Source organism: Marmota flaviventris, chromosome 4, assembly GCF_047511675.1.
Source record: "Marmota flaviventris isolate mMarFla1 chromosome 4, mMarFla1.hap1, whole genome shotgun sequence".
In the NCBI taxonomy this organism is placed as follows: Eukaryota; Metazoa; Chordata; class Mammalia; order Rodentia; family Sciuridae; genus Marmota; species Marmota flaviventris.
Genome location: NC_092501.1, coordinates 55,457,583 through 55,484,266, shown reverse-complemented (window position 1 = coordinate 55,484,266; position 26,684 = coordinate 55,457,583). Strand labels below are relative to the sequence as shown.

At 33.8% G+C, this 26,684-nt stretch overlaps 1 protein-coding gene and 1 non-coding gene across 3 annotated transcripts in view; one reads left to right on the top strand and one right to left on the bottom strand.

The window, feature by feature from the left end:
* Ctnna3 (catenin alpha 3) overlaps positions 1–26,684 on the bottom strand; it is a 1,728,170-nt gene that overhangs the window by 1,541,015 nt on the left and 160,471 nt on the right. The gene's annotated exons all lie outside the window — the stretch shown is intronic.
* LOC114089536 (U6 spliceosomal RNA) lies at positions 26,186–26,292 on the top strand. Its single transcript, XR_003582187.1, has one exon. It is a non-coding gene; the product is annotated as a U6 spliceosomal RNA (small nuclear RNA).

Sequence of the window (26,684 nt, the reverse complement as noted above, 5' to 3'; positions counted from 1 at the left end):
GCCAAAAGTAACTGACAAACTCCTCCCATGACCTGGCCCTGCTATAAACCCTATAAAACTCAGACACTTGTAGTGTCCTCTTGAAAACGTGCCCCTCCACTGCTTAGTAAAGCATTGCTGATCCATTGAAGTGTGTCTCCATTTCTTTTTGTATGCTCTTTCATTTGCTTTCACACTAGAATACTATTCAGCAATTAAAATATACAAACTACTGATAAACAACTAGAAGAATCCCAAATGCACCACACTAAGTAAAAGAACCACAAACAGCTATATATCAAACATTATATGATGTTCTACAAAAGGCCAAACTACAAGGACAGCAAACAAAGTATGGTTGTCAGAGATCAATGAGAAAAATTTATCATAGGGCCACTGAGGAATTGCGGGGGATGGGGGGTCTATATTTTTATTGGGTGATATACAACTCTGCATTTTTTTCAAAACCCATAGAACATAGTATACTACAAAGAGTAATTTTTTTCTGCATGATAATTATATCTCAAAAATCTGATTTCAAGAATTCATAAAAATAACTAAAGTCTTAAAAAAATCCTAACTATGGTATCCTCCCTCAAAATCCAGATCATACCTAGAAAGTAAGAAAGATTATGGCTTTAAAATAACTTCAATAAGACTATAACCCTGTAGCATTTCAATGAATATAAATAAATTTTAAGCAAAAGAACAGGAACACAGAGAAATTTTTTGATGAAAAAGTTACTTATTAACTTTCAGTACTTGAAAAATTAATTTATCTAAAACACTTAATCTCAAAGACTTCTGTAGTTAGTCATTATTATGAGTCATTGAATGGGAAAATTCAATAAATGCAAATGGACACAATATATATAGGGGGTCTAGTCTTATTGGAATTTTAAGGGTCAATAAAAAGTTTGAATTTGATCAGATTGGAGGTGAAAAATCACCCTAGTTTCTTTAACAGGAAGAAAAACATGACAAAAATTATGTGCTAATTAATTCAGTCTAGCAGCCATGTCAGCATGGAATTAAAGGAAATACTGGATTCCAGAAACATAAACAGCTGCATTGATAAAGAAGGCCCAGGCTAATGGGATGACCCTTAACTGAGTCATTAAATCCAAACATTTCCTATGTTTTACTGAATACCCAGAAATAATATCCTATTTGCTATATGGAGTTTATTTGAAGTTGATATCCAGATGGAAACTTAGCCCACTAAATTAAAACTCTCTGATGACGTATGACCATGTTGACCAATGTAAGGCCATGACAAGAGCAGCAATATCTGAGTCAGGTGGTAACATGGCAAAAGTCAGACCTGATTACAATAGAAATTATTCCCCATTTTACTTTCTCATTCTTGGCTTTATGTTTTCTACTGGTAACAGGTGTTTATTTTCCCTTGGAACTAGAATATGTGGCTTCTCTGTAGTACTTCCAGAATCAAAGGCTAATGGCAGACCTAGCCAAAACCACAAGAAAAATAAAAAGCCCTGGCTTTGAGTGAATCCACTCAGAAAAGCTCTCTTTCAAATAAAGCAACTAGAGGTCTCTTCTTTTGAAAGCCAACTATTATTACCCAATGGGAAACACCTTTTGTTGGTTTTCTTTTGTTTTATTGGGAATAGTAGTTTTCCCTGCAGGAATATCAATAATGCCATAAATTCTGTTATTTAGAAATCCTAATTTCTGTCCTGTTATGTAGTAAAACTGCTGAAAAGTATCTCTAACTTCAGAGAATTTCCACAGGCAATTCATATGTAACAATTTCAGATACAAAATCAAAAGTGTTGAATTTTGTAGCTATGACACAATTGGATGGTTATCAAAAGCAGTTTTCTCCAAACTCACTAACCTATTTCAATTGTGGGATTGCCCATGGCCTGTGAACAAGGGTCTCCCCTAACCAGAGATGCAAATAGGCTGTCTGGATGAAGCTGAAGTTTGTTTCTATAGTCAAGATCTTTTTGTAGTTGTCACCTCATATTTGATAAACAAAATGTTTATCTGGATTCTGATCTTTACCTTCTTCCTTAACACATGGGGTCATGATCCTCGACTTTTCCCAGTCCTCAATTCCATTAGATATTCTAGTTTTGTTGAGAATCTAGACATTTAACCACTACTCTTGCTTTACTGTGTCTTCCTAATTCCTGCATTCTTGCTTAATTTCTGACCTGTGACTTAATTTTAACATATCATGTTTGTATATACACTGTTTCTACTTCCCTCCAATACTTTCATAGGTTCCAAAGTTTAACTTTTATTAGCCTCAATTTTCCTATTTGTAGCATAAGGAAAGTAATAACAATATTGTAAAGTAGTTCAAGGATTAAATAAAATAATAAGTAATTAATATGACCTGAGATACAGAAAGAGCTGAATAAATTGCTAGTTGCTCACAAGTATTTTATATCTGGATAACAGAGCTTTGTCTTTTGTTTTTTTCTACACTCACAGAAATAAATAATAACCATTTTCTAACATAAGGAAAATTTTCCTTTTTTTATGTACAAATGATTGAGTTCCTTTTTTCCCTTCTCTTCTAAAGAATAATTTCACTTTCCAATGAATCATGTTTTCTCAACCTTTCATCATTTTTACTAATTCCTTTTATCTAAGTTATTCAATTTCATTGCATAAAAAGAATACCTGTGCTAACTTCCAGTAATATTGATCCTAAATTCAAAAAGCACTTACAAAATACATCCTCCCAATGATTATCTAGATCCCCCAATTGTGATGTGGTCCCTACCAATCTTCCGCACACCTTACTCTGGTAAATGTTTCAGAGAACCAAAATACTACTAATTACACTAAGTTCTAAAAAGTTAATCAAGCACTTGGATGCAGGAAGAAAACCTGCAGAAGTGTTCATTCTCTGTGCAAAGTTCAATTAGAAGCTGGATAAAACTGAGCACCTTAAGCATGACTGTCGTGGTTTGACAGTATGACATCCTCCTTGGCAAAAATGTCTCCTTTACTGGCTGCCAAGATTCCAGATCATTCCAGAACCACCTGCTGTGAGTTGATTAAACTTTTGCTAGCTGACAGGCAACTGGACTTTAGAGCAGAAAACCCAGGGTATGTATGGGTCTCTCAAATTCCTGCAGAGTCATTCAAGTCAAGTACTCACTGGAGCATAAAGGTGGCTCCCTCCAGCTAAGTTAGGTGATGGAGTAGGAAGGAATGTAAAATGATCCAGGATAAGCAAGGACTATATTTAGGGAAGGAGGACCATCTGGGGCCATCTGTGTTTACAATCTTTCTTTTTGTTTGTTTGTTTGTTTAAAGAGAAGTACAGGGGGACTTAACCCAGGAATGATTCACCACTAAGCTACACCCTCAACACTTTCTTTTTTTTAATTTTTCAAGACAGGGTCTTTCTGAGTTACCATGGCTGGCCTCAAACTTGGGATCCTCATTCTTCAGCCTCTTGAGTCTCTAAGATTATAGGTATGTACCACCATGCCTGTATCATCTGTATTTACAGTCTGAAAATAAGCCACCTCATACCCTGGATGGCAGAAAAGAGGGTCCACTCAGAAGATGTGGATTGGCAAGTCTAGCAAGTGATCTCATTCCTGTAAAAGAAGCAGAGCTCTGAATCCCACTTCAACCTGCTACCAGTAGTCTCATACACATCACCAAGGCAATGGTAACCACTAGTCTCACTCCTGGTCCACTCCCTTGATACCACAGAGTGTCTAACTGGAAAACATAAGAGCATTCATTCTTGCTGTGAATGAAGATCTGGATGAGGGAGTTCTGCACTGTGAAGACATATATAAGAACACCTCAAACTTGGAATGGAAGGAAGAGGGCATCCTGCTAACATCTAACAATTTAACAGGGATTAATATATGGGGGTATGTTTGTGAGACAGCCATAAGGACAGATCTCCATGAAGTTTTAAATTGGAGACTCCTGGGTGAGAAGAGATAGTGTAGGTTATAGAGTGTGCTGGGAGGAGAGGAAGACAGGAAGTTAACAAGGAAAAGCCTGCTAAAATAGCATAGATATTCAGAAAACATAAGGGAATATTAACTTTTCAAAGAAAGAAATGAAGGCATTGAAAGAAAACAAATAGTCTCTAAAAACAAGAAAGAAAAATATCAAAAAGGCAAGACTCCATGGGCTAGAGAGCTCTTGGATCAGATAATTTCTTATTGTCCTTGATTCTTTTTCCCTAACATGTTTATTTAAAGTATTTTATAGGCAGCAAACCAAACTGTTTCCTTTATAGAACAATCTCTATATTCCTGTTAGGATATTTTATACAGATTTTCCTAAGTCATTTTTTTATATACCAAAGATTTAAATTTCACTAGCAGTAAAATATTCAGACTCAAATGGAAATGAAATATGTTTTTATTTAATTACTGGAAATGCATTTTTAAATGTCCAATGCTGATTAAGAATGAATAATTTTCCCTGTTCCTCACCCAGGCCACCTCTATAACCACCACCCACATAAACAAATTAGTCATTTTGGTTGAGAAAAATGAACCATTACTTTTCCATTTAAGTCACAACTTATTATTTTGCATTTGAGAATTTTTTCACTACAATATTAAATGGCAGGTGATTTTTGTTCTTTTGACAGGAGCCAAACATTTAAGCATGGAAAGAAACCCAGAAGAGCTCCATGGACTACTTTCTGAAGAGCTTATATAAGTATCTGAAGAAATCAATATCATGATGGGGTGGGGGGGTGCCAAATTGTTTTTAAAATGTTTCATTCTTATTATTGCACCTAGGACTTAAAGAGAAAATTTCTTAAAGAGAAAATTCATTACAGATGTCTTTAGTATAAAGGATAAATATTTATAATTTATCAGTTTTATTTTTAAAAAAGTTTTAGGTGTGTAGAAAAATTAAGCAGTTAGGATACAGTTCCCATATACCATCCTTACACACACACACACACACACACGTTTCTACTAGTGTGCCCACCACTATAGCTTCATACAGTTTTACCACTATAAAAATCCCTTGTTCTTTCCCCATCCCTTCACTGGCAACCACTAATTATTTTACTGTCTCTAAAATTTGGCCTTTTTCAAAATGTCATATAATTGGAGTCACGCAGTGTGTAGCTTTTCTGAACTGGATTCTTTCATTTAGCAATAAGAATCTAGCATTTAAACTTCCCCCATATCATTTCAGTTCTCAATAGTTAATTTCTTCTTATTGTTGTGGAATATTTTATTGTGTAAATATACCATAGTTTGTTTGCCCATTCAGTAAGAACATCTTTATTTCTTATAGCTCAAACTTTTGGTGATAATGAATGAAGCTATTATAAACATTAATGTGGAGGTTTTCATGTAGACATGGGTTTTCAACTTATTTGGGTAAGATGCCTAGGAACATTATTGCTACATTGTGTGGTAAGCTTTGTTAGAGTGTGCCAGATTGTCTTCCAAAGTGACTGTACCATTTTGCATTCCTATTAGTAATTAATGAGAGTTTCCATTGTTCTGCATCATTTCCAGCTTTAACTATGGTAAGGTTTTCTTTTTTCTTTTTGGCAGGGGTGAGGGGAGGAGGGAGGGAATGTGTGTATTTTAACCATTTGAATAGGTATGTAGTGATCTCATTATTGCTTAGATTTGTTTTAATTTGCATTTCCCTCATGACATATGATGTTGAGCATCTTTTTGTATACTTATTTGCTGCCTGTGTGTCTTTTGGGTGTCTATTCAAATCTTTTGTCCATTTGTTAATAAATTATTTGTTTTCTTCTTTTTTTAATTAACATATTTGTACATATTTATGGGGTACACTATAATAGTTCAATATATGTGTTCTCTTTGTAGCAAACAAATCAGGGTAACTAGCATGTCCACATCCTCCAATATCTATCATTTCTAGTGCTAGAAAACGCAGACTCTTCTAGTTATTTTGAAATATATCATAAATTGTTGTAGAGTACAGTTACCCCACTATATAGTACCAATCCTGATTGAATTTTATTTTTATGTATTTTTCTATTGGTCATAAATTATGAAATCCCTAATTTACTTTCTGTCACCTACATCCTAATCTGAATTTATCTCAAGAGTGAAACTAATGCTAAATCTCATCTTTTTTCTACTTCTTTTGATAAACACCTTATTTGTTTCTTAAATTGATGCTGTTAGACAACATAGAGGTAGCCAAACAGAAATGTCACAATCCTTGTTAAAGAACATCACTAATTATTTTTTGAAAGAAATGAAACAAATTATCTTACCAATTAGAACATTGTTTTCCATCCCTTTAAACATTTAAAAGCTAATTCTGGATAGCTAAAGTAACAACTGCTAAATCTGAAACTCAAAAAAATAATTAAAAAAAACTACAAAAAAATCTACACCCTCAGCATAACTAGAAGGGAGAACAACCAAGATTTCAAACTACATATAAATAGAAAATTAATTCAACTCCTAGTCTCTCACCTCCCAGTACAAACCTACCTGAATGAGGGCAGTCTGCGAGAAACATCACAATGAGAATAGAAGAAAAAACCTAGCAGTGGTATTTATGACTGATCTAAAATCACAGCTAGAAAGAGAAATTCTACTCATTGCAAAAATACTGGAAAGGTTCCCTAGTAAATCAAAGCTAAATAGAGGGAAGAACTAGTGCAGGTGTGTCCAAGAGGCAGTATTGGAAAGTCTTTGGGTGAGAGAGGAATAGAGAGAGAAGCACTCTCTGAAAACTATGCAATGAATATAAGAAGAAATGGCAGAGGGAAATTTAAAATCTTTCAAGACAAAAGAGAATTTTTTTTAAATGAAGGATTCACAACCACTTCTCTAACACTCCCTCCAAAGAAAGTCATCAGGAAGCAAACAATATTTTGCAACCTTGACACAAGAGCTTTAACTAAAAGTCTTGAAAACTATCTGAAATCATCACAGAAATGTAGAGGCTTAAGCAATCTACTAGTATTTAAAAATGAATATAACAAGAAAACAGAAAAATGGGAGTTCATAACCCACTTGAATCAAATGTATGAAATATGATATGTCAAGAGCTATGTAATATTTTGAACAACTAATAATAAAAAGAAAACAGAAATAAAACAATTTGGTTGATGACAATACCATCACCGAAAAAAAAAGGGGGGAGCAAAAGAAAATGGCTAGCTCCAGATTCTATCAAATGGCCTCAAAAGTTTTTGAAGGCTTACTATCACTACCCCAAACACACACACACACACACACACACACACACACACACACACGGGGGGGGGGGGGACGAGAAAACTATGCATTATTGCTAATTTCAACACCATTGATTAAAACATTAAACCAAATTTGTACCTGGCACTGTTGTAGGTATTGATAAAGAAAAAGGTATTTGTAATTTCAAGGAACTTATAAAACAGTGGAAAGAGACAAAAAATAGAGCACAGATGACAAGTGATGAGATAAAGATATGCATGGAGCTTGCCGGTAATCCCAGCAACTTGGGAGACTGAAGCAGGAGAATCACAAATTCAAAGACTCATCAACTGAGTATGGCCCTAAGTCAATTAGCAAGACCCTATCTCAAAATTTAAAAAATAAAAAAGGGCTCAGAATGTGGCTCAATTGCTACTGCCCCTGGGTTCAATCTCTGATTGTTATATATATATATATATATATATATATATATATATATATATATATATATATATATATATAGTGTGTGTGTGTGTGTGTGTGTATGAAATGAACACTATAAAGTGGCATCTACCTCACATTGGGGCAGTCACATCTGCAACTAAAGTATAAGTAGGAGCCAAGGCAGGAAATTCCAGGAAAAAAAATCATACAGAAATAGCAGTATATGCAAAGGCATAAAGCCAAAGGAAATATGATATAGTCAAAAAACTGAAAAGACTCTGATAGGGCTAAAAATAAAGCTCTCAGAAAACAAAGGATATTAATGGACTTATGGAATTTGGATTTCATTCTAAATACAATAAAGAACCATGAAGGGCTTTATGTGAGGATAAAACTTGCATTTTAAAATAATTGTCCAGTATCAATATGGGGCCAAGTTAGAAAGGCATAAATCAGAATTCAAGAAAACCAGTTAGCAAGCATCTGCCTAGGTAAAGAAAACAGTGCAAAGAAGGCATTAGAATGTAGGAAAGAAGAGATAACATGTTAAATATTATTTAACATACATATTTAATATAGTTATAACATACAATAATATATATGTAACATATTTAAATCATGAACATGTTGAGTTTGAAAACCCATTAAATACCTGGGATCGAAACTTTAGCACTAAAGAGAAGTATTGGGGGTAGACTAAAAATAAGGGAATTATCTAATAATCAAATTAGAGGCAGTTATTAATTCCATTAGTATGTATAATATCACTTAACATGGCATACAGAGGATTCAGGAGGGTAAAGATACGGAGAAGGAGGAAAGAAGAGCAGTCATGTTCTAAGCAATACCAGTATTTACCCTGAGGGAACCTGAGAAGTGTTCAGACAGGCAGGAAGAAATTTTGGTGGAAAGAGGAAAAAAATCAAATTTATAATACAGAAGTCCAATTGACAGTGTTGAGTTCCTTATAAAAGTTTAAAGGTTTGCAAAATGTTAATTGGATCAGTGATCATAAGTACAGTGTTCATGTAATTAAAGGGCAAAAAACAAATTACTTAGAAGTGAAAAGTAAACTGGAGGTTTATATACAAAGCTAGTGTGTGTGTATATGAGTATAGTGTATATGTGTGTGTGTGGTGTGTATGTATATGTGTGTATAAAATCTCCCTTCTTAGAAAAGTCACATTTCTCATCTACTGGTGTCCTTAGCATTTCATATCACTTATTTCTTTGAAAAGTGTTTATTGAGCACCATTCAACAGCAAGAGACATAGAGGGCTTACACTCTAATGAGGAAAGTTAGACAATAAATTACTTTAAAAATCTAATGTGTGAGATAATTCCATACAGTGATTACTGGTATGAAGAGGTAAGGAGTGGAATTCTATGTTAGGTGGATCAGAGAATGTGTAAGGAAGTGATATTCATGCTGAAATCTGAATGATAAAAAGGAACCATCCTGTGAAGCTCTGGTGGAAAAGCATTACAAAAAGAGAGAATAGCAAATACTAAGAATAAAATAGCAAGCACATAATTAAGACCTCCAAAGTAGGGATGGGGTCGTGGCTCAGTGGCAGAGCACTTGCATCACACATGTGATACACAGGGTTTGATCCTTAGCACCACATAAAAATAAACAAACAAAATAAAGATATTGTGTCCATGTAAAACTAAAAAAAAAAAAAAAAAACATTTAAAAACTCCAAAGTAATTACTAAAACTGGTCATTAGATCTACCTAAAAACTGCTGATAAAAACCCCTCACTGAGTCCACTGGCAAGGCTGTTGAGCTGGTCACCATAGAGCCCTTCAGATGGTTCATGCTGAAATGAAAGAGAAAGGAATCACAGAAAAATAATTGTCATGGAAACCTCCCCCTCCCTGCAATTAACAATTCAAATACTGCTCACATATTTCATGTTCATAAAATGAACAAAGATGTTAATAACAGATTGTCTTTATAAATCTGAGTACATTTTTAAGATCTTGAAGTAATAAAATGCCTGTGCTTTCCGAAGGTAACTTTTCCAAGGAAAGTAAGGGCCTTTCAAGCCACAGACAGTCCTTTGGTCTCTTATTTTCAGCCTCGCTTAGCCCAACCCATGAAAAGAAAGAAGAAAAGGAAGGAAGGACGGAAGGAAGGGAGGGAGGGAGGGAGGGAGGGAGGGAGGGAGGGAGGAAAGGAGAAAGGAGAAAGGATTCACAAAAGGAATATTTTTATAATATTGCTTTTATGTTAAGAAGTTGATTTTGCTGGAAATGTAACTAAGTGGTAGAGTGCTAGCCTGGTATTGCCAAGTCCCTGGATTTAAACCTCAACAAGGAAGGGAGGAAATGAGAAAGGAAGGAAAGGAAAGGAAAGGAGGGAGGGAGGGATGGATTAAAAGAAAGTACTGACCTAGCCAAAAAAAAATTTTGTTTTAATTTTGTATGTTAAACATATATTTGAGAAAAGTATACATTTATGTTTGTTTTAATTTATTTTCATGATCAATTTTGGAATTTTTATATATATCTGATACTCCATGAAAATAGAATACCAGTTAATAATAATTAGCTGAAGGAAACATCCAACTATTCTTTTATCTTTCTACCTAAAATATTTCAGAAACTTAGCTGTGAGAGAAAAAAAAAAGAAAGAAAGATAGGATAGCTACTGAATGGGATATTGCTTTGAACGAAGGTTGAAGAGGTGGTGGTACTGATTGCCACCACTGTTTTTTTTGTTTTGGGCTTTATTTTTTTTTATCCAATTTAACAAGTTAATATGCTAAAGAAACAAAATGAGTAGAAAAAACGAACAGTAGAAAATAAGAATTCTTGATAGAGTAAAATCATCAGAGGATAGAAGGAAACAGGACCAGAGCAAAGAATTATTCTAGAACTCAGGGGAAAAAAATAGTATAAGGAAAGGAGACTTCTTGTGACACTGAAATCTCAAAATAGTTACTAAAAGTTAGCTATCCAAACTAGGCAAAATGTCTCATCTAATCAATCTGTATTACACTGAAATAGAAAAGTGGGTTTTTTTTAATTCCTTTATGATTTAAAAGTTGTTAATAATTAGAGCTATTTAACTCAGCACAACATTCCTCTAAATGACATCATTGTGACACTGCACTATTTTGGCTAAACTCCTACTGGTTTAATTTCAGAAGCATCCTTTGAATAAAATGCCAAGTTAAAAAGAAATAACATCTCATGATTTCTTTAAAATATTTCGACTAATTTCAAAGGCATCCTTCCTGGAAAAGACTTGTAAAATTCCTTTTATAGGTCTGGACATAATGGAGGAGGACATAATAGAAAATAGCAGCAGTTACCAAACCACCCAGCTTTTAAGAGTACCTTCCTTTATACAATAAATATGTTCCTGAAAAGTTCTTTAAAAATTTAATTTGTATTGTAGATGCCATTTAGAGCTGGGAGAAAAAAAAATCCTGATTCTGCCACTTACTATTACATGTTGTAGAAAATATACTAAAATAAACTACTTTCTTGTAATTTTTTATAGATTAAATTTTCCATTCTGTCTGGCCTTATTTGGCTGCCTCAGTGTACCAGCCTAACCCATCAAGATAAACTGAGAATTACCTTTTTTTATGAAATGTAATATTAATTCCATTTTGCAGTACCCACATATTGTGGAACTTCACAGATCACTAGACAAACATGCATGCAGGCTGGTTTAATTCTTCATTGGTTCATGGTACCAAAGAGTGGGTTTGCCAGATTTAGCAAATAAACATAAACCACTGTAAGTTAAGTTCAATTTCCAACAGATAATGAATACTTTGTTAATATAAGTATGTCTCATGCAACATTCAGGACATAATTGTGCGTAATTATTAGAAAACTATTCTTCATTAATCTGAAATTCAAATTGAACTAGATGTCCTATATTTTATATGGCAACCCTAACCAAAATGACACTCATCTCTAAGCTGGCTATGGCAGAAATGGAATGCAAAAGTCAAAATAAATGCTAAAACTCAAGTGTTAGACCCCCACAAACACATATACTCTCACAGTTAAGTCTCTGCTCTATTTCCAAACACCACAACATTTCCTCATTCAGGTCTGGATTTGGAACTTTATAACAGATAGAATTTCATTATCATAAACACAAATGTGTAAAAACATAACTTTCTTTTCTATAAAAAAAATATTTTTTTACTCTAAGCCTCATTTGCTCAGAGCAAAAACTTAATCTAATCCCTTTCAAGTAAACTCATCCCAATGCACTTATTTCTCAGTCTGTTTAGGTTTATAACTCAATCACATTAAGGTTTAAATCTCCTTTTCAGATTTTTCTCCTGTACCGCCTCCCTGAGGATGCATCTAAGCCCTGTAGCTGCCAACCCAGGACAGTTGGAAATCATCCATCTACACGTCTATTTGGATCTGTCTTGACTCTTCACTGGCCTTCTACTCTTGATGCATCTTCTTACAGCTGGTCTTCAGCACAGGTCAGTACTCACTAAAAGGCACTGTCAGGTCTGTGGTTCTTTCAATTTCCACCACCTCCTGTGATGCTGGTGATCCCTGAGATCAGCTGTACCTTGCTGCAACCAGTTCCCTCTGCTCCATTTTATCTTCTCCATGTGATCAAGCTTCCTGAACCCTTGTCTCCCTAACTTCATGCATTAATTTCTGATTCCAAGGAAAATTTTCATATTCCCTTATAAACTATCCCAGAACTGAAAAGAAAGTCTCAGCTGACAACATAGCAGAAATTGTTCACTCTTCCCTAAGACTCCTAGATACTTTTTTATTACCAGAAGTTCATTGAGGACCTAGGATTCACTGGCCATCTCAGATATCCCAAAGTTCAATGACGCAAGTTCTACCATGTCTCCCACCCTGTTTAGAATTGGGGAGTGGTGGCATAGAGTAATAAAAGACCAGCAAAAAACAAACCATGTCTAATCTTGTTCTAATCCCATCCAACTCTCCACCTTCTCTCCAACTTGGAGAGGATTTCCTAGAGTGTTACGGAAGAGAAGGGAAGACTTGTCTCTCCTTGCACAATATTAAGAATTTGCTTTTTTTTTAAAATATAAACCGGATTTTAAACTTTCCTCCAGTGTGAGTGGCCCAGTGTGGGAGAAAGCTTTTTTAAAAGAATATGATAAGTATCTCATAGTAAAACTCTGCCACACGACCTTGCATTTTGCTTCAAGAAAAGTCCCTCAGATTTCATATTACCCTGAAATCTAACTTTACCATATCAATCTTCCTTCTTAATAATCCTTTAGCAGCCACCTTATACTATCTAGACCATGGTTTACCTACCCAGGACTCGCTTTCATCTTGTAATAATAATGTACTCATCCATACCTTTCCAAGTTAAAGAATGCCACTGCTGCATATTAAGTATTAGGAGTTCTAGTTAGAGCCTATTATAAGAAATTGGGAAAGAATGGAGGAGGGTAAGAACTTATCAAAACATTACCTGCTTTCACCTATCAGTTTTCACCTATTTTCACCTATTAGGCCCTATATTCCTACCACATTCAAAATAAATTTTTAATGCCAAATTTCATACCACATGATTATTGTAAAAATTAAATAAATTAAATGTCTAGCCAGAAGATTAGTCACTATCTCAACTTCAGACACTATCCTTACTTCTAAAGAATGTTCAGGGGCTGGTGGTGGCTCAGTGGTAGAGCACTTGCCTGGCATGTGTGAGGCACTGGGTTTGATCCCCAGCACCACATAAAAAAAAAATAAATAAGAATAAATATTAAAAAAAGAAAGAAAAATAGAATGTTCAGTAGACACTCTTAACCTCTCAACTTTTCTGTCAATGATCGATAGGTGAACATTCACATGCTCTAGAAATTCCTGTTATTATGTAAATAATCATTACCTATTTTTTCTTTGTTAAAGTAAAATGTTATATGGAATGTTTCTTATTTCAGAGCACCCTAGTGCAAAATATTTACATAATGTGGGAAGAGTGTATTTTCTTTCCATAAACTGACTTTTTTGTATAATTCTGTCATATTTTTACAATGCATCCTAGTATAAAATTGTTTCCATGTATAAAGAACATAGTTTTTATCTTGTTGCATGACAGAGTCATGTGTGCCTTTTTATTTTCAGCAGACTGGCCTCACACAGAGATGGGAATTTTATTCATGAATATATTGCACATGTTAGTGCTTAGGAAAAGAGGCTTAAAAATAATAAGTACTTTCTGCCTTTACTGAAACCAAGTTACTAGTTTTTTCATTATGTAATATATTATCTCATTTTTAATGCATTTCCATTTTTTAAAAAATCCAAAATTCCCAAATTATAGCAGAGTAATTTTGAGTTTCATTTTCAACAGGAAGTTTCACTCTGTTGTTTGCTCAAGCCCTGGAGTAAATAGCCGATTTATAGAGTATGATGAAAGAGTATATTTGCATAGATTACTAGATATAAAATGAGTTATGGTTTGTAAAGCATGGTTTCCCTTTATGAATAAAATTTTAATTGCTTATAATATGATATAATGAAATGAATTCTTAGCACTGTCCTAATTCCATCAATTTTGGAGCAAGTTCACAATGAGGTGTAGCAAGTAAGAAATGCTAATCAAATTTTTCATTAACAATCATCAACTATACATTACTTCTGGTGTCTATAACTCCTCTGATATGTGCTTGTATTTTCAGAGAAATCTCAGGTAATATGCACTTCACCTTCTACAAGCTATATATTAACTACATTTTTATTATTCTGAAGTGTTATTACCCTTCATTTTAGTACTCTTCAAAATAAGTTTTTAATGCCAAATTTCATAAATAATAATGTTAATAGCATCATCTACTTATCCTAAGAATACAATTATCCACACTCTTCAGTATCACCACGCAGTATTTCCGGCTACTGTAAGAGCTTAATGTATGTTTTTACACACAATACAGATGTATATTTTTATGAGAGTGGAAAAAAAGTCAAGTTAGAACTTGCTATCCATTTTTTCTCAACAAATGCACACTAGCCTACCAGAAATTTTCTTTTTTTTTAACATGACACTGTATCATACACCCAGGACTTGCTACTTCAACTCAAAGAAATGATTCCTTTATCCTGAAGTATGAACCTTCAACTTGGACTAAAGAACTGACAAAAGAACTCTAAAACTTGGAGATTTACTTGAATGATTTCCCACATTTTATTCATCAAAATTCACATGTGAGCATCCTTGAAATTGTTGAATGTATTGTTAACTATTCTCAATGACTCTCATATTAAAGTTGGGAAAAATGGCCAAAACCAATTACATTGAATTTTACAAATATAAATTTAGGTTGAAGACATAAATTGACAGGTACCATCAATAACATATGTGGGGGTTCATTTCATTCTGTACAAACACAAATAGGAATAAGAACTTCTGTAACTCCCAATGTTTGAATGGAAAATTTAACACCACAAAGATAATAAATAACTAAATAAATAAAAGATAAATACCAATAACTAACTCAAAGGGAGGAAATACAGTAGACCCATTTTATCCAGGAGGAATATGTTCCAAGACCCCCAGTGAATGCCTGAAACTTTGGATAGTACCAAACTCTATAATTTAATGCTTTTCCATTTTAACTAAGCCCTGATCATGCATGGTGGCCATAAATTTTGCAGTTTGAAGTGCAACAGTAAACTAGCACAAATTTCTTTTTCATTCTTCCTAATTTATATATTAAGTCTTACTGTAGCTCTTAGCAATCTCAGCATATGATTTTTTTTCTCTCCAAAATAGAGAATTTTCATCTTTTAACTTAAAGGATATCACTTTACAGCTTCTCTTTGGCATATTTGAAGTGCAATAAAGTAGATTCACTACTTTTGTGTTGGGGGCCATTATTAAGTAAAATAAGGGTTACTTAAAACCAAGTACTGCAATGCTATGACCGTCAATCTGAAAACCTAGACAACTACCTACTAAGTGACTAGCAGGCGGGTGGAGGACACAGCTGAACAAAGGAATGAGTCATGTCTTGGATAGAATAAAGCAGGATGATGTGAGATTTCATCATGCTACTCATAATGTTGTGCAATTTAAGACTTGATAATTATTTATTTCTGGAATTTTCCATTTAATATTTTCAGGCAGTGTTGATCACGGGTAACTAAAACCTTGGAAAATGAAACCACACAAGAGGGGACTACTATACTGTAATTTCTTCATTAAGTAAATAGGTTAAAACAAAATGTGTAACTTAAATTTTAAAGTACAAATAACCCTCAAAATAATCTAAACAGTTCCATCCCATAATCTAAAAACTTCCTATCAACAATCAGCACCACACTTTGAAAATCAGCCACAGGTCAGCTGTTGATGCTGTATGGATGCAGCCACAGATCATTACCTACTTAATTGTGTATATATCTAATAAGCTCATACAGCTTTTTTGGAACAAAGGTTTTATAATAGAGTAGATGATAAATATTGAACTATGATGTTACCAGATGCTATAATACAGAGAATATTAGCATGCATTAATACTGCCTGCTACAGTCAAAAATATTTTTAGATTAGGTTCATAACAATACAGTTTAAAAAGAAAAATGAAATGTACATTAGAGGTTAATATCATGACATCCTTCTAAAATTCTACAAGTGATGCTAAAAAAGTTAACTAACTGTAGTCAATGAATACACATATCAGTTGACCATAGGAAAAAAGAAAAGGTATTTATGCTATAAAAATTCCAAAATATCAATTGAATTTGTAATATTGACTCTGCAAAATATTACTTAGATGAACTTACATATTTTGGTTGTTTGAAACAAAAATATACAAAAGTTGGGCTGGGGTTGTGGCTCAGTGGTGAGTGCTCGTCTGGCATGTGTGAGGCCCTGGATTCAATCCTCAGCACCAAATAAAAAATAAATAAATAAAATAAATAAAGGTATTGTGTCCAACTACAACTAAAAAATAAATATTAAAAAAAAAAAATATATATATATATATATATATATATATATACACACACACACACACGAAAGTAAAACTATACATACACGATACCTTTTAAATCACTGAACAAAATGGAGAGCAAACCAGCAATACCACTCCATCTTCTCATGATATTTGCCTTCACTAGATGTATTTCAGCATAAGTATTTCTACTGTTCTCCCATTTGGAGCATGAGATATAATATAAAAGCTGATTAGCTTCCTCCTAACTAGCAAACTGGAAAATGCCCAAATATAGTATTTTAAGAGCAAAACCGAGTATAGCTTTAAAAAACGAAGGAACAAACTGAACTTCTTATTACATATTAAATTAGCCCTCAGGCAATTAAGCCCTAACCGACAAACAGCATAATATATACAGAAGGCTATATGAGTGTTCTGCTCCAGTGTTAGAACTATTGGCCTCATCTAAGTAGCCTCAAAACTTTCTTTGAATTTTAGCCAGTAGCACCCCAGGCACTCTCCCAGCACTAGTATTAACACAGAAAGCTGTAGCACTAGCAGAAATATTTTCACTTGTAACAATCCTTGTGATGTTTTCTAATTATGCACACAAATAGAGATGCACATCCTGAATGCATAACTTTACTATAACTATGTTTGGGATTATACATTTCATTATATAGTAAATACGTGACTAAGCTTGATTTTCTGGAACAAACACTGCTGAGTCAATACCAGATATTCCCATGATCAAGTTTGGCCAAGTCACAGTAGACACTTCAGGTTAATAAACTACATTCTTACTCTTATTTGGCATCATAAGCCTTAGACTCAGTAGTTTTCACATTTGATCCATTCTATTTTACTTGTGACAAGGCAATATGCAAATAACAATTTCTACAACTGCTAAAATATGTGATATACAAGAACATTATATGAATAGAAATCCTTTACATGAAAAAGAAAATTCAAAATAAACTATAATTAAAAGGATAAAAGTGAAAAATCTTCAGCTACATTGAAAAAAAAAATGGGGACTGCGAGAAGAAGGCGGAACAAGGAAGTCCTGTTTCTGGCTACTCTGAGGCATGAAATCCAGAAAGCAGACATGCAGCTGCTCTACAAGTTCTCATCTAGACAGAATACAACATCCCAGAGAGTGTGAAAAGACCCCTATACAGTGGATTTTCATGGAAATCACCAGCACTAAGACACCTATGCAGAAATCTGAGCCTCTGGGCTCAAGTAAGTCTCCAGATTCTGGACCCAAAGCCCGCAGTTCCAGCTCATGCATGACAAGCAACTTAGTAGAACCACCTACCAGCATCTCTGCAGAACTCCAGACTGCGCTCTGCTCCCATGTAGATAACTAGCCTGCTACCTATCCAGAGCACAAGGCCATCGTCCAGTTTCCCCCACATTACCAGCCACCCCGGCACTGGAAGCAGACTAACTCCATCTTGGAAAACCTTCCTCACCATTTTTTGGTGGGCGTCGCTATCAGGGATCAGATCGCCATTTGAGCAGAAGAGATCTTAGAATCCTAAAAGAGTACTACAAATCTATAGGGTAAAAACAATAACACACTAGATCCACAGAGCTGGAAAGGAAGACACATGAGCAACATGAAAAGACAAAGGAAGAAAGTACCACAAACAAATCAAGACAACACATCATTAGACGCATTGGCAGCTATAGCAGAAAAAATGACAAAGAAAGATATCAGGATATACATGGTTAAAATGTTTGGGGATCTCAAAGAAGACATAATACAACAAATATAGGCAGTGAAAGATCACTTCAACAATGAGCTACATAAACAAATCCAAGAAGCAAAAGATCACCTCAATAGGGAGATAGAGGTTCTACAAAAAAAAAAAAACAGAAATCCTTGAAATGAAAGAAATAATAAACCAAATAAAAACTCAAATGAAAGCATCACCAACAGAGTAGACCACTTAGAAGATAGGACATCAGACAATGATGATCAAATAAATCATCTTGAAAAGAACATAGACCACACAGAGAAAATGATAAGAAACCACGAGCCTAACATCCATGAAATATGGGATAGCATAAAAAGACCAGACTTAAGAGTTATTGGGATAGAGGAAGACACAGAGGTCCAAACCAAAGGAATGAACAATCTATTCAATGAAATAATATTAGAAAACTTTCCAAACATGAAGAATGAATTGGAAATCCAAATTCAAGAAGCCTACAGGATGCCAAAGGTACAAAATCACAACAGATCCAAACCAAGCACATTATAATGAAAATGCCTAATATACAGAATAAGGAGAGAATTTTAAAAGCCACAAGAGAAAGGAATCATATTACATATAAGGGAAACCAATTAGGATAATGGCAGACTTTTCAACACATACCCTGAAAGCTAGAAGATCCTGGCAAAACATATATCAAACTCTGAAAGACATTGGGTACCAACCAAGAATATTGTATCCACCAAAATTAAGCTTTAAATTCGAAAATGAGATAAAAACTTTCCACAATAAACCAAAGAATTTATAGCTAGAAAACTGGCACTACAAAACATCCTGGGAAAAATATTTCATGAAGAGGGAATGAAAAACAGCAATGAAAATCAGAAGAAGGAGGTAGTACACTAAAGGAAAAACTAATCAAAGAGGAAAACCAATTCAAGTTAAATAACAAAAATAAACAAATATGGCTGAAAATACAAACATTAACCCTAAATGTTAATGGCTTAAACTCACTAATCAAAAGACATAGGTTAGCAGACTGGATTTTAAAAATGACCCAACAATATGCTGCCTCCATATTGTTGGGTCATTTTTAAATGACTCATCTGATAGGAAAAGACACACACTGAAGATGAAAGGTTGGGAAAAATCATACCACTCACATGGACTTTAGAAGCAAGCCAGGGTTTTTATACTCATATCAAATAAAGTAGACTTCAAGCCAAGGTTAATCAAAAAGGATAAAGATGGAAATGACACTGCTCAAGAGAACCATACACCAATAAGACAAAACAATCATAAATATATATGCCCCAAACAATGGTGCAGCTATGTTCATCAAACAAACTCTTCTCAAATTCAAGAGTAAAATTGACCACAACCCAATAATCTTGGGTGACCTTAACACACCTCTCTCACCACTGGATAGCTCTTCCAAACAAAAATTGAATAAAGAAACTGCAGAACTAAATAACACAATCAATAACTTAAACTTAACTGACTTATATATAGAATATTTCAACCTGCATCAAGCAGATATACTTTCTTCTCACCAGCACATGGATCCCTCTCTAAAATAGACCATATACCATGCCACAAAGCAACTCTTTTTTGGGATCTCAAAGAAGACATAATACAAAAAAGTAGAGATACTACCATGCATTTTATCAGATCATAATGGAATGAAATTTGAAATCAACGATGAAATAAAAAAATAAAAATTTCTCCATCACCTGGAGGCTAAACAATATGCTACTGAATGAACAATGGGTCACAGAAGACATCAAGGAGGAGATTAAAAAGTTCTTAGAGGTACATGAGAACATAGACTCACATATCGAAATCTCTGGGACACTATGAAAGCAGTACTAAGAGGAAAATTCATTGAATGTAGTTCATTCCTTAAAAGAAGAAAAAGTCAACAAATAAATGACCTCACACTACATCTCAAAGCCCTAGAAAAAGAAGAACAAACCAGCAGCAAAAGCAGAAGTCAAGATTAAAATTAGAGATGAAATCAAAACAAAATAAACAATTGAAAATATTGACAAGATTAAAAGTTGGTTCTTTGAAAAAAAAAAAAGTAAAATTGACAGACCCTTAGCCACACTAAAGAAGAGAAGGAGAGAGAGAAAGCAAATTACCAGCATACATAATGAAAAAGGTAATATCACAACAGACACTACAGAAATACAGAGGATAATTAGAAATTATTTTGAAATCTTATACTCCAATAAATAGAAGACATTGAAGGCATCAACAAATTTCTTAAGTCATACAATTTGCCCAGACTGAGTCAGGAAGATATACACAATTTAAACAGACCGATATCAAATGAGGAAATAGAAAACACCATAAGAAGCTCACCAACCAAGAAAAACCCAGGACCGTATGGATCACAGCCGAGTTCTACAAGACCTTTAAAGAAGAACTAATACCAATACTCTTTAATTTATTTCAGGAAATAGAAAAAGAGGCAGTAATTCCAAACTCATTCTATGAGCCAATATCACCCTGATCCCAAAACCAGGCAAAGACACTTCAAAGAAAGAAAACTTCAGACCAATATCTTTAATGAACATAGATGCAAAAATTCTCAATAAAATTCTAGCAAATTGAATACAAAAACATATCAAAAAGATTCTGCACCATGATCAAGTGGGATTAATCCAAGGGATGCAAGGTTGGCTCAACATACGGAAATCAATAAATATAATTTATCACATCAATAGACTTAAGGATAAGAATCATATGATCATCTCAATAGATGCAGAAAAGGCATTTGTCAAAATACAGCACCCCTTTATGTTCAAAACACTAGAAAAACTAGGGATAACAGGAATATATCTCAACATCATAAATGCTATCTATACTAAGCCTCAGGCCAACATCATTCTAAATGGAGAAAAATTAAAGGGATTCCCTCTAAAAACTGGAACAAGACAAGGATGCCCTCTTTCACCACTTCTACTCAACATAGTTCTTGAAACACTGGCCAGAGCAATTAGACAGAAGAAAGAAATCAAATGGATATGTATAGTAAAAGAAGAACTTAAATTAGCACAATTTGCTGATGATATGATTCTATACCTAGAAGACCCAAAATATTCCTCCAGAAAACTTCTAGAACTAGTAAATGAATTCAGCAAAGTAGCAGGATATAAAATCAATACTCATAAATCAAAGGCATTTCTGTATATCAGTGACAAATCCTCTGAGAAGGAAATGAGGAAAACAACCCCATTCACGATAACCTCAAAAAAAAAAAAAATAAGATACTTGGAATTCAACTGAAGGAAAGAGGTGAAAGATCTATAAAATGAAAACTATATAACCCTAAGGAGAGAAATCAAGGAAAACCTTAGAAGATAGAAAGATCTACCTTGCGTTTGGATAGCAGAATTAATATTATCAAAATGAACATACTACCAAAATCACTATACAGATTTAAAGCAATTCTGATCAAAATCCCAATGGAATTCCTCATAGAAATAGAAAAAGCAATCATGAAATTCATCTGGAAAAATAAGAGACCAGAATAGCTAAAGCAATCCTTAGCAGGAAGAGCGAAACAGGTAGCATCGCTATACCAGACCTTAAACTATACTACAGAGCAATAGTAACAATTGGCACCAAAACAGACTGGTAGATAAATGGTATAGAATAGAGAATACAGAAACTAATCCACAAAATTACAATTATCTTATGTTAGACAAAGGTGCAAAAACATGCACTAGAGAAAAGAGAACCTCTTTAACAAATGGTGCTGTGAAAACTGGAAATCCATATGCAACAAAATGAAATTAAACCCCTATTTCTCATCATGCACAAAACTTAACTCAAAATGGATCAAGGACCTAGGAACTAAACTAGAGACTCTGTGTCTAATAAAAGAAAAAGTAGACCCTAATCTTCATCATGTGGGATTAAGCCCCAACTTCCTTAATAAAACTCCTGTAGTGCAAGACTTAAAACCAAGAATCAATAAATGGGATGGAATCAAACTAAAAAGTTTCTTTTCAGCAAAAGAAACAATCTGTGAAGTGAACAGACAGCCTACATCCTGGGAGCAAATTTTTACTCCTCAAACATCAGATAGAGCACTAATCTCTGAGGTATATAAAGAACTCAAAAAGCTAAACACCGAAAAAACAAATAACCCAATCAACAAATGGGCCAAGGACCTGAACAGACACTTCTCAGAAGAGGATATACACTCAGTCAACAAATATATGAAAAAATGTTCATCATCTCTAGCAATCAGAGAAATGCAAATCAAAACTACTCTAAGATATCATCTCACTCCAGTCAGAATGGCAGCTATCATGAAGACAAACAACAATAAGTGTTGGCAGGGATGCGGGGGGAAAGGAACACTCATACATTGCTGGTGGGACTATAAATTGGTACAGTCAATATGGAAAGCAGTACGGAGATTCCTTGGAAAGCTGGGAATGGAACCACCATATGCCCCAACTATCCCTCTCCTCGGACTATCCCAAAAGACTTAAAAACAGCATACTACAGGGACACAGCCACATCAATGTTTATAGCAACACAATTCACAATAGCTAAACTGTGGCGCCAACATAGATGCCCTTCAGTGGATGAATGGATTTAAAAACATGTGGCATATATATACAATGGAATATTACTCAGCAATAGAAGAGAATAAAATCATGGCATTTGCAGGTAAATGGATGGTGTTGGAGAAGGTAATGCTAAGTGAAGTTAGCCAATCCCCAAAAAACAAATGCCAAATGTTTTCTCTGATATAAGGAGGCTGACTCATAGTGCGATAGGGAGGGGGGAGCAAGGAGGAATAAATGAATTCTAGATAGGGAAGAGGGGTGGGAGGGGAAGGGAGGAGGCAGGGAATTAGCAAGGATGGAGGAATGTGATGGACATCATTATCCAAAGTACATGTATGATGACACAAATTGGGTGTCAACCTACTTAATATACAGAGATATGAAAAATCGTGGTATATATGTGTAATAAGAATTGTAATGCAAAAAAAACAAAGTATATGTATAAAGCCATGAATTGGCATGAACATACTTTATATACAAAGATATGAAAAATTGTGCTCTGTATGTGTAATAAGAATTGTAATGCATTCTGCTGTCGTGTATTTTTTTAAAAATCAATTAAATAAAAAAGAAAAAAATGAATATTTAAATAAATAAAACCAGAAATGAATGAGGAGACAACAGAACTGATACAATCGAAAGACAGATATCATAACACCGCAATGAAAGGTTAGTTATATGCCAATAAATTGGACAATCTAGAATAGGTGGGAAAATTCCTAGATATATACAACTTACCAAGATTTAATAATGCAAAAACAGAAAATCTGATGAGACCAATAAGTAAGAAGATAGAATCAATAATAAAAAGTCTCACATCAAAGAGCCTAGGAACTGATGGCTTCACTGCTGAATTCAAAAAAAAAAAACATTCAAAGAAGAACTAATACAAATCCTTCTCAAAACTCTTCCAAAATATTGAAGAGGAGGGGGCTACTTCCAATTTCATTTCACAAAGCCAGAAAAGAACATACACACACAAAAATATTATAGGACAATATCCTTGAATAAACATAGGTGTAACTCCTCAACAAAACACCAATAAATCCAATTCAACAGCACATTAAAAGATCATTTACCATGATCAAGTGGAATTCATCCCTGAGATAAAAGGATGTTTTAACATATATAAATCAATTGATAAGATATATCATATTAACAGAGTGACAGACAAAAATCATATGAATAGGGCTGGGGATGTGGCTCAAGCGGTAGCACACTCGCCTGGCATGCATGTGGCCCGGGTTCGATCCTCAGCACCACATGCAAACAAAGATGTTGTGTCCGCCGAAAACTAAAAAATAAATATTAAAAAATTCTCTCTCTCTCTAAAAATCATATGAATACATTAATAGATGCAGAAAAATCATCTGACAAATTCAGCATCATTTTATGATTAAAAATTCTTAGTAAATTAGATACAGAAGGAATATATTTCAACACAATCAAAGTCATATAACAGAAACTCACAGTTAACATTTAACTCAGTGGTAAAAAAAAATTGAAAGTTTTCCCTCTAAGATCAGGAACAAGACAAGGATGTTCACTCTTGCCACTTCTATCAACTTTGTACTGGAAGTCCTACCTATGCCAATTAGGTAAGAAAAGAAAGAAAAGTCATACAAATCAGAAAGGAAGAAATTAAATTGTCTGTGGAGATGACATGTTCTTATAGATGGAAAATGTTAAAGATATCGCCAAAACACTCTTAAAACGAATATTTATGTCTAGTAAAATAGGACATAAAATTGACACAAAAATCAGTAGCATTACTATAAACTAACAATGAACTATATCAAATAGAAACCAAAACCAGAAAGCAAGAAAACAATCTCATTTACAATAACTAAGAAAAAATAAAACACATAGGAATAAATGTGATTAATGTAATTAAGGAGGTAAAAGCTCTATACACTGAAAACTATCATCTCTGATTAAAGAAATTGAAGAAGACCCAAATAAATGAATAGATAATCCATGATCATGGATCAATAAAATCAATATTGTCAAAATGTCCATACTACCTAAAGGCAATCTATAGACTCAATGAAATACCTATTCCAATGGCAAAATTCCCAAAATGTCAGTGTCATTTTTCAAAGAAACAGAAAAAAAACCCCTAAAGCTCTCAAGGAACCAGAAAAGATTCCAAACAGCTTAAGGAATCTTGAGAATCTTGAACAAGAATAAAACTGGAGGCATCACACTTTCTGACTTCAAATTATATTATAAAGCTACAGTAAACAAAATAGCATGACACGGGCATGAAAAAACATACACACAAATCAAGGAACCACAACAGAAAACCCAGAAATACACCCACATATGTATTATTAACTAATCTTCAACAAAGTTTCCAAGAATCTAGGAGGAAGAGAAGATGGTTTCCTCAATAAATGGGACTGAGAAAACTGGATGCCCACTGCTCACATGTTAAAAAAAAAAAAAAGAAAAGAAAGAAGCAAGAAAAGAACATAAAAGAAATTCTATTCTTATTTTGCATTATACAGAAAAATCACCTAAATGCATTCAAGGTTTAAATATGAGATCTGAAACCATAAAACTTCTATATGAAAATCAAGGGGAAAATCTCTATGACATTGCTACTGGCAAATATTTTTTTGATATGAAAATAGGCAACAAAAGTAAAAATAAATTGAGACTAAACCAAACTAAAAAGTTTCTGTATAGCAAACAACTAAATAAAAAGGCAAAATAAAATATTTTTATACCATATTATCTGATGAGTTGATATTCGAAATATATGAAGAATTCATGTCAATATCAAAATAACCAAATAAACCAGTCAAAAATGGGCAAAGAATCTAAACAGATGTTTTTCCAAGGAAGACATACACTTAGCTAAGAAGTATTCTGAAAAGATACATCATCAATTATGAAGGAAATGGAAAAAAAAAAAAAACACACAAGACATTACCATACATCTGTAGGGATGGCTACTACCAAAAGTTCAAAAGATAAAAAAGGTTGGCAAGGGTGAGCAGAAAAGGAGATCCTTACACATGGTGGTGGGAATATAAGTTGATATAGTCATTATGAAAAACAGTATGCAAGTTCTTAAAAAAAATAAAATAAGGGTTTGGGCATAGCTCAGTTGTAGAACACTTGCCTAGCATACATGAAGCCCTGGGTTCAATCCCCAGCATTGAAAAAAATTTTTAAATAAACTACCATTTATCTAGCAATTCCCTTCTAGGTTTATATCCAAAGGAAATGAATCAGTATTTTGAAGAGATATCTACACTCCTTTGTTCACCATAACACTATTCACAATAGCCAAGACATGGAAACAGTTTAGAGTCTACTGACAGACAAAAGGATTTTTAAAATATGGTATATTGGTACTCATTTCAGCAGCACATATGCTAAAATTTGAACCATACAAAGAAGATTAGCATGGCCCCTGCACAAGGATGACATGAAAATTTTTGAAGCTTTCCATGTTTTTGAACTTACTGCTAAATAAATAAAGATAACAGCTGATTGATAAATAAAGTTATAAAACTATAAAAAAGAAAATATGGTACATTGTATATATAATAGAATATCATTTGAAAGAATGAAATCTTGCCACTTGTAATAACATGAATGAACTTAGAAGACATTATACTAAGTTAGATAAGCCAGACATAAAATGAAAAATATTGCATGACTTCACTTATATGTGGAATCTAAAAGTATAAAACTTATGAAACAGATAGTAGAGCAGTATTTGCCAGAGTCTAAGAGGTGAGGGAAATTGAAAATGCTGCTCAAGGATACAAACTTTCATTTATAAAATAAACAAGTTCTAGTTATATAGTGTATATATCTAGTGTATAGACTATAATTAATATAAAG